This window comes from Lepidochelys kempii, chromosome 15 (assembly GCF_965140285.1).
Source record: "Lepidochelys kempii isolate rLepKem1 chromosome 15, rLepKem1.hap1, whole genome shotgun sequence".
Taxonomy (NCBI): Eukaryota; Metazoa; Chordata; order Testudines; family Cheloniidae; genus Lepidochelys; species Lepidochelys kempii.
The window spans coordinates 32,113,239-32,129,320 of record NC_136394.1 but is presented as its reverse complement, the minus strand read 5'-3'; positions in this window follow the sequence as shown (position 1 = coordinate 32,129,320).

The window sequence follows — 16,082 nt, the reverse complement described above, 5'->3', positions numbered from 1 at the left end:
TGCCTCCGCCAGTGTGGGATTGCTCCCATCCTGACTGGAACACTATGACTGTCCGACTGTTTAACCGGTAGCTGTGACCTTTTCTTGCAGTTGCTGGGACCTCACTGCAGTCATGTAGAGGATAGGGTGGGGCAAAGGGGATGGTTGGATGGCTTTAGCTTGTGGGAGAAGTGTGAGGGTTCTAGTTTCTGAGCAGCAGATCCAAATTATTGTTTGCAGTTTTTCATACAGGTTGTAGAAGTTCCTGGAGCATCTTTATAAGTTAAAGCAAATAAATAAAACTCCATGATGGAGGCAGCTATGGGAATGGGTTATGTTGTGAGCCATTAATGGCAGGTTTTTCCAAATGCAAACACTTTGTCAGGCATTATTTCCTTTGTGATTGCTTCCAGGACAGACCATAGAATGAGATGCCACCCAGTCCAGCTGCCCCTGAAGAAAGCCAGAGGAAGTGTCTCTGCCTTCCCTGCTCTTCAAGGAGGCTGGTCTCTCTCTCTCTCTCTAACACAAGGCCTCCCAGATAACACTGGCATCAAACTTTATTTGCCTCCAAACAGGAGTGAGTTTAATTAGCAGTGGAGAACAGAGCTGGGTGAAATAGTGTGGACAAAAAACTTATTCACCAAAAAAATGCAGTTTCAGGTCGACTGAAACTATTTGCAAATTGTGCTGTAAAATTAGTATGACAGGCTCCATTTTCCATAAACACATTTTGACTGGCATTAATTATATTCCCTCTTTATTTTTTTTTATTAATTTAGACTTGTATCGCTCGTACCATTATTTTGCTCGGAATTGATGTTATGCTGCTAGGCTTATGATTACACAGGTTGCTCCATTTACCCTTTTAAAATATTGGCACAACAGGAGTTTTCTTCCAGTCCTCTGGAACTTCTCCAGTTCTCCAAGACATTGAAAATCAACGAGAGAGCTCATTAGCCAGTTCTTTGAAAACTCTTGGATTCAAGTTTTCCAGACCTGCTCATTTAAAAATGTCTAACTTTAGTAGCAGCTGTTTAACATCCTTCTGAGTTACTGCTGGAATGGCAAGTGTTTCATCATCATCATCATCATGATGTGATATGACTTTGTCATCCATCTTTTTCCCAAATAAAGAACAAAAATATTTATTGAACACTTCTGTATTTTCTACATTATTATTGACAAGTCCACCATTTCATCAAGAACATTGTTAAGATTCTTTCTGTTCCTAACATACTTAAAAAAACTCCTTATTGTCCTCAACTCTGCTAGCCACAGAGTTCGCCTTGTGTTCTTTTGCTTCCTTTATCAATTTTCTACAGTTCATAGGTTCTAATTCATGTTCATTACTATCAGCTTCTCCTTTCTTCCATTTAGTATGTACATTCTTTAATTTTTTATAGCTGCCTTCACTTTCCCTCTAAGCCAGGTAGGTGTTTTAACCAGTGTGGCCTTCTTTCTTTGTTGGGGGATTGTGGCTTTTTGGGCATCTAGTAAAGTGTTTTTAAGCAATTCCCAATTATCAGTCACATTTTTCTGTTTAAATTCTTCCTCTCAACCGAGTCGGCCCATAATTGTTTCAGCTTTGTGAAACTGGCCCTTTTAAAGTACTAAGTGTATATATTACTGGTTTGGAGTTTATTCTGTTTGCTCACTATAAGTGTAATCAGTTACCACTGATTTTTGGTTCTGTGATCAGTTCCTCTTTATCCGTCAAGATGAGGGCTAATGTAGAATCCCCCCAGATGCAAACAGGCCTGCCAGTGTGCATATATTGAAAGTGCCGGAGTCAGCAATCACGCCTGCCCTTTTACACTCCAGCATCTTGTGTCTGGAGGCTGCCTGACTAACTTGCATGCATCCTTGCTGGCCTCATGGCTCTTCAGTGGCTTCTTCAGTTCGGTGCATTACTCAGACGTTAGCTATTGGAGAAATGAAGTGCTTGTGCCCACAGGTGGCCGTGCAAACGAGGGACTCTAAAGGTGTCCCCCCACTGCAGAGTTAACCTGGACTCTTACCTGGGAGTTGCCCCTAACTTCCCTCCCGAGTCCCATCCATGCACAAAACCCTCGCACCTGAGTTTGGTGGTACTTAAACCCAGGCTTGCTGGCTCATCTGGGGCTACAGGTTACGGATTGGATGCAATTTTCACTTGGCTGGTGACTGCCCACTTTGCAGTGAGGACACAGGCTAGCCACTCGAGTGCTGATAGCTCTCCAGTGGCTTCCCAGAATTCCCCAGGGCCCCCTGTGTCTGGGCATCTTTCACTTAATCAGTCCCCTGCCATTGCCGTGCCTCAGGCACTGGTAAACTGTAGGCCCTCTAGTTTTCTGCCTGTGGAGTGGCCTAGGTTACTCTCCTGAGGGCTGTAATACTTTAAGCTAAATCTGGGTGTGGGGTTTGGTGTGTGGGTGACGGGGTGCTGTTGGTGGACTGTGATATACCGGGGGACAGACTAGACGATGTAGGGATCCCTTCTAGCTTTAAACTCTATGACTCTATAGTTCTTTCCCAGTGAATTGTAGAAGAACTTACAGTGGCTCAAGTTGCTGCAGCCCAGAGGTGCCCCCAGAAGTCCTAGCGACACACACGGGGAGCGCAGTGAGGACACAGTAACGTGGGGTGTGGCTGATCAGGCCCGGGCTAGGTCACCTGAAATGCTCAGAGCCAGGCGCTTTACCACCCAATACTGGAAACATGGGACTGAACAGAGACACTGGATTTATGGCTCAACAAACTATAACCCACTTAACCCCTGTCCCGTCATGCCGGGGAAGGGGAAAAGAAAAAGCTGGGCGGCGTGTGTATTAACTGGCTTCTTCACCTTGAACGACCTCTTGAACTATGTGTTAACTACTTACGCTAAACCATCTGTTCCGCCTTGTATTTAGCTGTGACCCTGGGAGTACCTTTGCCAGCCCTGAAGAAGAGCTCTGTGCGGCTCAAACACTGGGCTCTCTCCCCAACAGCGCTGGTCCAGTAAAAGCTATTACCTCCCCCACCTTGTCTCTCATCTACGGTATAGCTGCTCCTTTCTCCTATAAGGTCACAAGGGGCATGCAGGACCTCTGTGCTCTTACTGGCCAAGATGTAGTCTGCAGAGAGGGTTTCTTATTCTCTAATACACTCCTTTCCAGACTCTCACCACAACAATCACTATTTCCACAGGAAATAATTGTTTCTGTTCCTGATCAATAAGATTTTGTGGGAACATAGATTTTAAAGGTTGGTTTGTTTTAATCTGTCTCTTTGCAGGACGTTCCCTTTGATAACAATAGGGATTCAATTCTTGCCAGTGCAGACTCCTTAATTAGGCCCCACAAAATGAACAGTAACATGTCTCTGGGCTGAAATTCTCCCTTTCTGGAGCGAACAGAGAAGAGGGAGTTTCTAACTCATAATTGCATCTGAATGCAAATGGCTGTGCCAATGTGAATATATTAAAAGCAGCAGTGTCAGCAATCACTGTGAAAAAATACATTCAAATGAGGCTCTGGCTTATTGCTCCATTTGGATGCTGTGAAATGGCACCTTATTGTGTTATTATAAGATTTCTTGCTTAGTTAACAGAAAATGCTCACAATTAAGTCTGAACTCATTTAGTGCTCAGATTAATTCACATTAGAAAAGGGATGTGACCTCAACTCCTGATTCCTTTTAGATTGCTCTTGCTTTACTTGAGAGTGGTGTATTTCATGTGCTGGTGGTTTAGGGAGACAGCAGGGGCGTTTGCGTTATATGACACATCATTGCAAGTGGCAATCCCTGGAAAATATAACACAGGGTTCTAGTGACCCCATTTTCACAGCTCTCCAGAGTGTGGTGTCAAGTACCTACTATACATTATGCCTGTCTCTGTTGTACCAATTACTCCATGCACTGGCTTGACTTGCAAGCCATCATCTGGACAGGGCAATTGGAAATGCAGTAATGGCAGCTCACATGCAGAACTTCTTTTGTCAATGTGCGGTACAAAAACTAATAAACCCTAACACCACCCCCTCCCAGCACGGAGCAGGGAAACAAGCATATGACACCGGTAGTACAGATGGGGACGTTGAAACAGAGGGAGGAAGTGACTTTTTCAAGATCAGTGTCAGAGCTAGGATCGGCTGCTCTGGACCCATTGCCTCTGCTTTTTGAACGATTACACGCAGAGCTTTAACACACTTCCCATTAGATGACCCTATTCTCAGTTGCTTAGAACTTTGCCAAATTTAAGCTGTTTGCCTGAAATTTTCCATGCTGGTATCTGCCTTGGGTTGAATTTTTTGGAAAATTTCTGCCCAAACGATTCCGCCATTTCCAAGAATAAGGCTGGGGAAAAATACATTGTTTTGCCCATGTTAAAAAATGCCGGTGCCCTTTCCTTTGATTGGCTTTAGCCACCCCATGCTTTGGGGCAGGGACTCGAAATTTAGCAGGTGGTGGCGTTTGTGTCGGGGAGAGACCTTTGGCTATTCCCATGAAAAAGTGCACTTCACACATGCTCAGTAAAGGCGTCTTTGGTAATTTTAGCTGCTAAAGTCAAAGATTCCAGCCTCACTGAGCGTGCTCCAGCCTCTCACAGCTCCTAGTTCTGACCAGCCTGCACATGTGCCCTCCCTTCCCAGGGACTGCGTGTGCGCCACCCCAGGGACCGCAGGGGCAAAACTGGACTTTCCCTGTGACATCTGCTCCCAGCTGCTGGGTGGCGCTGGGCGCCTAGCACTCCTGTGCTCTCATGGACCTTCTAATTTGAATGCAGAGGGGACAGAAGCTGGACTGGGGAGTGGAAGGGGGGAGAGGAGGAGTAGATTCGGTCAAGGAGTCTGGTGAGCGTGAGACTGGGATGGGAGGGGGAGAGAAGAACTGGGAGGGGGAGGGGGAGGGCAGACTGGGACTTGGACAACGAGCCTGAAGGAGGAGACTAGACTGGCTGGGCAAGGAGACTGAGACAGGCTAGGTGAGGATTTGGGGAGTGGGATGATCAGTCGGGGGCTGGGGAAGAGGCAGGACAGGGACTGGTTGGTGTAAATGAGCAGAAGAGTCTGCCCACAAGAGCACACTCCTCTCCAGAGCTTGGAGTGGGACCCAAGATGCCTGAATCTCACTATTCCTCCTCTATCAACAAATGTCTGTGAAACCCACTGGCACAGTGTCCCATTCCCTTCCAGTGCCGGTCCACAAAGCGGCTAACAACCTACTACTGCTATCAGTTACTCCAGTAGCTCAAATGGCAGAGGTCTGTGCAGTGGATATATGAGCTAGGTTATTTATTATTAATTATTATTATTATTTATTATTAAAGTTTCCACCCCTGCCAATGACCCATGTGGGTATCTATATAATACTACATGATGGGTTTTTTTCAGGTTGCTTTCATTGTTGTTGCTTGTGTAACCTTAATTTGGCCCTCTTGTGCTCTTGCATTATTGCCAGTTTTGTTCAATATCTTCATAAATGATCTGGAGGATGGTGTGGATTGCACCCTCAGCAAGTTTGCAGATGACACTAAACTGGGAGGAGAGGTAGATACGCTGGAGGGTAGGGACAGGATACAGAGGGCCCTAGACAAATGAGAGGATTGGGCCAAAAGAAATCTGATGAGGTTCAACAAGGACAAGTGCAGAGTCCTGCACTTAGGACGGAAGAATCCAATGCAGCGCTACAGACTAGGGACCGAATGGCTTGGCAGCAGTTCTGCGGAAAAGGACCTAGAGGTTACAGTGGACGAGAAGCTGGATATGAGTCAACAGTGTGCCCTTTTTCCCAAGAAGGCCAATGGCATTTTGGGATGTATAAGTAGGGGCATTGCCAGCAGATCGAGGGACGTGATCGTTCCCCTCTATTCGACATTGGTAAGGCCTCATCCAGTTTTGGGCCCCACACTACAAGAAGGATGTGGAAAAATTGGAAAGAGTCCAGCAGAGGGCAACAGAAATGATTAGGGGACTGGAACACATGAGTTATGAGGAGAGGCTGAGGGAACTGGGATTGTTTAGTCTGCGGAAGAGAAGAATGAGGGGGGATTTGATAGCTGCTTTCAACTACCTGAAAGGGGGTTCCAAGGAGGATGGATCTAGACTATTCTCAGTGGTAGCGGATGACAGGACAAGGAGTAATGGTCTCAAGTTGCAGTGGAGGAGGTTTAGGTTGGATATTAGGAAAAACTTTTTCACTAGGAGGGTGGTGAGACACTGGAATGCGTTTCCTAGGGAGGTGGTGGAATCTCCTCCCTTAGATATTTTTAAGGTCAGGCTTGACAAAGCCCTGGCTGGGATGATTTAGTTGGGGATTTGTCCTGCTTTGAGCAGGGGGTTGGACTAGATGACCTCCTGAGGTCCCTTCCAGCCCTGATATTCTATGATTCTATGTTAAGGACTTTACCTGTCTGATCACATACTGGTTTTTTCACAGGGACTCCAGGCTCCTTCAATGCACAGGCTGGCCCTGCTCTGGGGATGAATCAGGGTTGTGTAGTGAAGGAGGGTGTCTTATGACTCCTGCTTCATTGGCTGCAGACTGGAAGGTGCCCTTTCCTTTGAAGAAAAAGACAGGACAGTCCAATGGTTCAGACTGTTGAATGCTGCCTGGAGAACAGGATTCTGTCCCTGTCTCTGTCCCAGCGCTTCTGTGTGATGCTGAGCAAAGTAATTTAAACCAAACTTTTCATAGGTGGCCACTAACTGTGTGCTCCTTGTTTTCTGGGGGCCTGACTTGACACCCTGGGGGCTGATGTGCAGAAGTGCTGAGCTCTCTCAGCAATAACTGGAGTCAATGTGGGCCGTGCTCTGAACATGCACCGTGCTGAGTGTCTCCCATGCTAGATCCTCTGACAAGCCAGGTCTCACACTGGGGGCCGATAATTTATAGAAACTTTTGACCTGAATGTGCCTCAGTCCCCCATCCCTAACATGGGGATAATCACACCCCCTCGTCTTACAGAGGTGTTGCGAAAATTACTATTTGAAGCACTCAGATACCGTAGTGATGAACACCACAGAACACCTCATGAAGATATTAATAATTCTATCTTCAGAGCAGGGTTTGAACAGTGTGTAACAAATAAGGCCTGGGGCTACACACTAAACAAAGAGAAAACAAAATGTTGAATAGCTGCTCCGTACACGAGCCCCGTCCGTCCTGTGCACTGAAAGTGGAAAGGGTCCTGTGGAAAAAACGTGACTGTGAAAATACAGGCGGTGACCATGCGGTTCAAGACGCCTCAGACAGATGCACCAGGGGGTTGAATTAAGGTTACACTTTACATCTGGCGTTTCCTAACTTCTGAGAGTTTGACTTTGCAACCTTTATAATGTTCTTGTATCCTTGTTTCTCTTTGTTATAGATAAGGATAATAAAATAATTTGTGCATTTCAGAACAAGAGCTGCATTATAAATCCGTGTGCAGGCCGTTCTTTGCAAGGCCAACAGAGGAGAGGCACACAATTGTTTTAACCTCAGCACTCGCTGCACTGGGGCGCTGAACGGAAGAGAGGGTGAAAGAGGGGGCGGAAGAGGGGGCGGAAGAGGGGGCGGAACAGACCCTTGTGCTAGTCCACACAAAGGAGCCCGTGGGGCAGATGTGCCGTCGCCCTGCACTACTCTCTGAGGCTACAGCTATTCCTGCACCTAGGAGCAATGCCTCATGGGTAATTGCACCAAAGTTAGATCTCAAAGAATGAGCAGACAGATGCTTGGCCATTGTTCATTACCAGCAGGAGAGTCGGCAGTGAACCCACAGAGTCTCTGTACCATGGCCAGCCAACACACACTGGGGCCCTGGTCCATGTCGGGAGCCCTAGGCCCTACCATACTACACATAAATCATAGTAATAATAATTGGATGGATCAGTCTCCAGGAATTGCCAGAGTTGCCTCAGTTCCACCTTCTCCGTTGTCTTCACCAAACAAGGAAGATTAGAGACTGGGCAATAATCGGCAAGTCTGTGAATGTCCATAGATGTTTTCTTCTAAAAGGGCCTAGGAATGGGTTCTTCACTAGAAGCTGGCACTCTACCTGCCTGTGGGAAGGCTCTGACGGTTCCCTAGATTGTACCAACCAGGAAGGATGTGACTCAGACTCAGGTGTGGTGGTCAGAAGCTGCTCTGGAATGATATTGACCACAATTCTGGCAGGGAAGTTCCAACTTTTGTTTCCCCCTACACTGGCTCCTCCCACAAAGAAGCCAAAGGGTCAGTGTGAATCTGAGTGTTTCCCCGCGCGCACATGCTGTTATAGAGCTGGGGCCTGGAGGGATCTGCTCCCCACAGCCGTGTTGGGATGCTTGGAGATCTGGTTCAATGCACTGTATCTCAGTTGTTAGATCAAGAGTCTCTGAAAGTGAAGCACTCAGTTCCGTTCTGGCAGAGCGGAAAAAGAGCCGGGTAATCTCAGGTCCAAAAGAACCCATGACATTGTTTCACTGCATTCCCAGGCAGCTTTCTGCACTGGTTAAAAATTAACCCCTTTGGACTTGGCAACGTGGGAAGCTTATTTCTGAGCACGGTACAGGACCCAGTCCCCAGGAGGGGTTTAAGCACTGATCGGTCTGACCTTCTAGCAGTGCAATGTTTGAAACAATGGGTAGCTACGCTGGCTGCCCACCAAGGAACAGCTTTGATGGGACTGGAAAGGGCATTTCTAGCTCTGTCCTCCAGGGCTCTCCACCGTGGCTCTGGCGGCTTCATTCCTAGCCAGGGTTAGCAGACAGCTGGGGCTGTTGCCAGCCCAGAGGTGAGCAGCGGGGTGACTCTCAGTTGGGTATCTAAGGGGATGGGGCTTGTGTGCTGTCCGTGGGTCTGTGTGAAGGGGCTGTTTGCAGTCTCTCCACCTGGGATGACATTGTCTTTGTCTGGGATGCGTGTGAGATGCTCAGGCCCCAGGCCCCAGCTGGTGTGAGCTAGAGAGGCTCCCTCCGTATCAGAGGAGCTCGCACACAGCTGTGCAGAAGGTGCTGTAACCTGAATCCTGTTGCTTTCCAGCAGTGCTGGGTTCCCATCGGCTTACCCCTCCCTGTGGTGTTCTCACCCATCAAACCCCACACCGTCAGGGACTCCTCACTGCTGGAGCAAAAACCACATGAAGCCACCTCGTGTCCATGTGGCATTGTAAGGAATTATTGACAGAAGGTGTTGCATAGATTTCGAGCGCTGGAGAAGGTGACATCCCTCAGTTTGGGGCGGGAGTATCCCTGCGTGGTGGTTCGGTCCCCTGCCACAGTGAGCGTGCATGTACCTTCCTGGGAGCTAACGAGCAGCTTCCTTCTCCCAGCTGTGTTTAATCCGCACGGGATGCATCTGTGCTTGTGTGTTGGCGCAGAGCTGCCTGGCAGTGGTGAAGTTTTGACAGCGTGATGGACACATCAGACAGAGCCTATCCCCATGTAAATGGCATGTGTTAGTGATTCGAGGCCTGCAGATCACATCACCCTGTTCCCAGTGACGTGTATTTAGATCTTCCAGAAGAAACAAACACAGCCCCTGCACTGACATGAGTGGTGTCCCCTCCCCACTAGATCTGTCACCATTTGACTCCGCGGAAGGAGTCTTCTCCCGACTGTGGAAGTAGAAACACTTTTCTTGTACAAACAGTAACAGTAATTGTAGAAAGAGGCTGTGGATAAATTATTGTACCCCTCACTCCAGTGTGAAAACCTTTTTCCCACTGCTGAGTGAAAAGTCAAAATTTGCATTTAAATAGACACCACTAAGCAGCGTGTTACACAGAGGGACCAGTGTGCTGCAGGTCCTCTGAACATGTGAACCCACCTGCAACTGGGACACAATTGTTCCTGAACATGGGTGACACAGAGCTGCTGTGGGCTGCAAGCAGACACCATGCCTGGCCTTTGACTTTTCTGAGGTTTTTATGTAACCTGTAGCTGTGTCCAGTGTTCCGGGCCTTTTGCTGGTAGTTACACTTTGTGGCACAGAGACCCGGCCCGAGGCGTTTATTACGGTGCCTGCAGAGAGGACAGGGCTCAGTGCTGTAATGACTGATCTCACAGTGGGATGGGATGGAGATGATAGTGCTGTCTTAAAATCACAGCTCCCTGGCCATGATGCTGCGATGTCCTTGCTCCATTCCCGTGCCCTCATAACTGTGTTTTGGGGTGCAACTGAACAATAAATGCTTGTGTTTGGGTTAGGAGCCAGGCAGTGGGAGGTTTTACGGCCCGTACGTGCAGATGTATATGTGTGCGTGTTGGGTTCCGAGACCTTCCTAGACAACGGAGTGTGGCAGCCATGCCTGCAGGCCCGGCACCAGGGAGAAATAGGGCTCCGGCGCAGCAGCCATTGCCAGCCCCATGCGGTGATGTTTCACATTGCCCTGCTTTCAATCATTTTCACGATGGTGGGTGGGGCTGGTGTGAGGCCCAGGGAGAGTAAAATCCACCCATCAGCACAGAGCAGGGGCAGCCTGAGCTCCATTATTCCAATCTCCCCCAGGAGAGAGCAGGATTCAGAGACTCTGTGGCCCACGCAGCCTCCCAGCTGGGGCTGCCAGCCGGGGAGCCAATGAGTGACAGCTGTGGGGTTCATTATGTTCATTAGCAGCTGGACTGAGAACCAGCCAATCTTTTCTCAGTGCCCACTCAGCAGCCAACAGATGGCCCTGACTTTGGGTCACTAGCCTGGCCTGGGAAGGAGAGGTGACCTAGAGGGGATGGCCTGAGTGCACATTTTGATTTAGAATTTAATTTCACATTCTCTGTCTTATATTTATATAGGGTGCCCCCCAGTTCTTCCTCACCAAGGCACCGGGTGCCCCTGCCAGAATAGCAGTGACACCCAGCATTAGCACCAGCTTTCTGATTATTATTCTACCTTATGCGTAACAAGCTATGTCACTGGATTCTCTCACGACGCATCCACTAGGCAACATGCCCAGGTGGCTGTGCAGTGGAATAGCCAGGACAGCCAGGGGCACTCACCACAAGGAGAAGTTCAAAGCATTTTAGGAGGTCTATAAATGAATTAAGACTCTTTTAAAGGTTAACAAGGTCCCCTCTGCCTTTCATTAAAGTAACTTCATGGATTTAAAATTTAACAGTCAAACCAATTAGCAATAAAAATGTTGTATGAATTGCATTTGATTGGACTCTGCTCAAGTCAGAATCGGGAAAATGGGTAATATCGAAGGGTTTATTTGAAAATAGAGGTTGGGTTTAAAGTCCAGTGGTGAAGAGAGGAATGCTTGCCAGAGGAGTCAGATGCAGGGCAAGTCACTACTCATCGCCTGGACTCTGCGGCATTGGTTCTATCTTCTGCAGCTTAGCCTGGGCAAGGCAAACCTTAGGCAGTGATAATGGAGGCAATGGGGTCCCCTTTTGGGGAGACGTTTATTTATCAGAGAAATAGAAACTTGGGCCTTTTGCTGTTACATATGGTGTGTGGCTCCAAGATGCCAGAACACTTGTCTGCTTCCTCTCCCAGAGGTTTAATTCTCTCCTCACATTGACGTTATGTGGTGGATCTCAGGCTGAGCAAGGAAGTTCCATTTCTCCCAAGGCGATGTGCTATACACTGGTCTCATACATCCTTCAAGGCTTAATTGTGGCAGAAGAGCTAGTTCACCAGGACACATGTATGCCAGAGCACGTGCAGTGTGTTTGAGTAGCCCTTGCCAAAGCTTGAACATCGACATGGAAAAAAAGTCACTCCCATGACAGCAAGTGAATTGCAATTCACTAGTGATTTGTGGGGAGCACAAGTGAGCAACCAGCCAGCTGGGGGTGTAGAAGGTGACCCAGTGAGTGGCTGGCTGACCTTAGAGCAGATGTCTCCAGCTTGGCACCTTCACTTGCTTCCAGCAGCATGCTGCACTGTTGGGCTGCAGGATCCTAGTTTGGCAGTGACCTTCAGCCTCCCGAGGCCTCCCTACACTCAGCCCAGGTGTGGCAAGGTGTGACTAGCTTTCCATCTAGTCGCCAGCGCAGGCCAGACAGCAACACCGACTGCAGCAGGGTTAATGACCATATGGGGAGAGGAAAAAGATTTCCCCTCAGTGATGTGGGTTCAGACCAGGAGAAAGGAGAGGCTGTGGGTCCCTGGGGTGTGCCAGGGAAGCCTGTCCCCGAGGATCCTCATCTGGGGAATAACGACAGAAATGTCCACTGGGACACACACTGCACCCAGCTTAGAGCTGTGTAACATGGATGGCGCGCTGACCATTCTTGGCAGAACTGTCTCAGCATTGTCCCATCACGCGGTTCTGAATTAGATTCCCATGGGATACACCTGCCCTCCTCTCGCAGCCTCAGCCCCTTGGCCTGAAGGGACCCACTCCCCTTTCTCCTCATCTCAGGCCACCAGGGATAAACTGAGCAACCAGAGGAACCCGTGTCTGATGTCATCAGCACAGCAGGGCCAGAGAGGCTGATGCGGCAAGTCACAGGCCTCAGTGAGGTTACAAGATTACTGCACATCTTGTGCCAGTAATAAGTACCATGTGAATCCAGGGAAGTTTGCATAATTGCAGGCTGTGAGATGGCCAAGAAGCCATTAGAAAGCATTGTAAAGGAATCAATTCAGAGGAGATTTAGATGGTACCTGATTAGTTAAATTGCCAGCACCTGTTCGTTTTTTATTGCAAACATAAACATGAGCGCTTTCAAACAATTCCAAGAGTATTTAATGCATTCAGCATTTTCCAGTTTGGATTTCAATAACCAGGGGGCCAAGGGGAGGGAGAGGGAGAGACAAGGCAAACCTGAAACACGGAACAAAGACTCTGACCTTGTCTTGCCTTGCTCCCCAATGAACCCAAGGCGTACATGCAGCACGGAATAGGTACATGCTTTCTAGGAATCTTTCACAAGCTGTTGGCAATGGGCACAGGGAATGACCACAAAGCACTGAACAGACCCTACTGCTGAGTAGGTATAAAAGGAGGTAAATCGGGGGGCAGGCAGTCTCTGGGGTTGCACTGAGCATGCAATCATGGCAATATTTATTTTATCCAGAGCCCCACAGTTAGCAGACTAGACAAACGTGCTAAGAAAACAATTTCAGATTAGCTTGCGCTCAATTACAGGCAGCTTTGCTGAAGGGAAATGACAGTGGAGATGTTTACAGGAGGAAATCTTACTTCCAAAGAGAATATCCTGAGCTTCACAAAGGTCACAGTGAAAGAGGGTGGGATCACGCAGTTGTCATTGGGAGGTTTATGGCTTTTACCTCCGGACGCAAATGGTTTCCCCTGCCCCCCACAACAGATGTTCCAAGCCTGGGACCCAGTGTGTCACAACTGCGTCTGTAGGTGCAGATTTGGATCTGAGAGATGGCAGCACTCGAGGAGTGAGAGACAAATCAGGCTTGGGACAGTGTATTTCTGATTTACACGGGTTCCTCCCTCCCCCGTCACACCCACATGAGTGCAGGTCCAAGACATTTCGGAGGGGCAAAGGTCACACTTTACAGCACAGTCCATGAGCTACTTTCCTGCACCACTGAACAAGCGAATCAGGACTCAGATGCATTTTATTTTAAAACCTCTCTCCCATTTTCCCTTAGGGGAGGGAGAGGAGTGAGGCGTATCCCTCAGCCTGGGGAGAGGCTCCAGCACAGACCTTCGCATAATTGTTACGAGTGCAGCCCGGGGGGGACTGGGGTGCCAGCAGAGCACCCGCGTGCTAGGCACAGAACACCCACCAGGCCATGTCCCAAAAGCCGACAGCCGTAATAGACGGCTCAGGGAGAGAGAGAGGAATGGACGTGCCGAAGGTCAAGCAGCAGGCCAGGGCAGAGCTGGGGATGCAACGCAGGTCCCCTGAGCCCTCGTCCAGTGCCTCATGGCTCCCGCCTTCATTAACTGGGAATTGGTCCTGCTTCAAGCAGGGGGTTGGACGAGATGACCTTCTGGGGTCCCTTCCAACCCTGATATTCTATGATTCTCTCACACGAGCCGCGCGGGAGAAGCAAGCGCCCTCGCGCTCCCGGTCTAAGAGAGTCTTCTGCTGTGCCATCCATCTCTCCCAGAGGTGCCTCACGCAGGGAAACACCCCCCTTCCCATTACCTCGGCTCAGCGCATCCCCTCCCCAGAGCTCTCCCAGCCGGTGTCTGTATCTCCAGGCACCTCGGCAGGGGTGGTTCCCCGTCGGAATTCGTGATCTCCTCTCCCGTGGTTTCAGCACCTCCCACGTTCGGTGTGAACAGAGTAGCCCTGCGCAGCCAGTGAGCCGCCTGTGAGTGAGGATTAGGCAGCGGAAGAACTCAGCGCTTAGAAGACAAAGATGGCTTCCTGTTCTGGCCAGGCCTAGCAGCTGGCACTCACACCAAGTCCCTCATGGGTTGAATTCTGCGTGTGTCCCTCTCCAGGGCATTGGCCATTTCTGGGCCTTGCCCTTAACCGGCAGGAATAATGGCTGCGACTTGCTCTGGGTTCATGGCTTGCTCCCCAGCAGTTTTGTTGTGAATATTTGACCTGGGAATTGAGGAGCCCCTCAGTCACCTGGCTGAGGGTGTGTCTCGCCACCCCAGACGAGCATCCCGGTGCTGCCTGGGGTGACTGTGCTCCGAGACACTCGCTGACCCTCTTCATCTCGGCTCACCCTCTCCCACCTCTGTGGCGCTAGCCTTGGGCTCTCTCTCTCACATGCAAGCCTCATGGGGCTGGGAGGAGGAGGTCCTGGCAGTGTTCCCTGCCTCTTCAGCGGTCACTGCTGTCGGTTGTTTTGCTGCTAAGCCCTGCTGTGGCAGCAGCAGAAGGGTTCTCTGAGCCTCATGGCACCCGTGACAGTGCCGTGGGTCTGGGGCCCTGGAACTAGGCAGTAAGGAAACGCAGCAGCGTGAGACTTTCCCCTCAGCGCACAAATCACAAAGGACTCTCACTTCTTTCTTTAGCTTCTGCACTGCTAAGTTTGACAGCAGGAGGGCTCCCTGGGAGAAGCACTGCGCTCTGCTCTGGAAGATTTTACCCCAGGGTATTTCCCATTGGCCCTTTCCCAGCATTCCTCACTGTCTCCCTGCACTTCCAGAAACTGATCATGGTGACCCTAGAGTCACAAAGAGAAAAGGAGGACTTGTGGCACCTTAGAGACTAACACATTTATTTGAGCATAAGCTCCAATGAAGTGAGCTGTAGCTCACGAAAACTTATGCTCAAATAAATTTGTTAGTCTCTAAGATGCCACAAGTCCTCCTTTTCTCTTTGCGGATACAGACTAACACGGCTGCTACTCTGAAACCTAGAATCACAGTGAGTTACCTTTTCTCCACAAAGTGAACGCTTGGTTTTCTCATCGGGTCTGATCCAACATCCCCGACCTCGAGGGGAGATTTTCATTGATTTCAACAGGTTTGGACTGGGCCCATAGTCACCCCCAAGCTCTCTGCCAAGTGCTGTCCTCCTCTCCCATGCACGTGCTCATGTGGGAAGTGGATTGTACATCCCAGGAATCAGACCCAGGCTGCCTGCCTCACAACAAGCATCTCAGGGAGTTCTTCACCCTGGGCTGGCTCTGCTGCTAATAAAGAAGGAAATTACAAGATGGTTACAGAAAACGGACACATGGTGAACGAGCTCATTTCGATCCCAGAGGACTGGAAAGCAGACACCTCCTTTGCACTGAATTATGATCCTCAGCCAAGGAGCCTCAGGAAACTTACATTTTTCCTGTATTTTCTTTCATAGGGATAATAGCCTGCTGGTAGGTGATGGAGCATTACTGGCCTATGACATAACATGTCACATGTGAAATACAGTGGGTATGAGGAATGAATGTCTGAAGCGGGGATGTGACTACAGGCTGCCGGACAGAGGAGAGTTTGCCTATTCAAGGGGCTGATACATTTATCCTTATTCTACAAATGTGCCCAGAACAAACCTGTTACCAATCTCGGGGTGGGGAATGAAAACCTGGTTGATTCTGGTCACCAACTGACCTGAAAAACGAAAGCTGATGGGGAGGGAAGGAGGGAAGGCTGAGGTTAATTTTAAGCAGGGCTCTGCTTGCCAAAGCTGCGGCTGTGCTCTCTGCAGGTCTGAGAGCCCCCGAGACATGTTGTGGAAACCAGATGTTGAAGAGAAGTGGAGAGGGGGAGGGAGAAGCGAGGGGGCCGGTATCTGTTCACAATTACTCTTGATTTTGTGTGATGACATTGAGATTGTAGG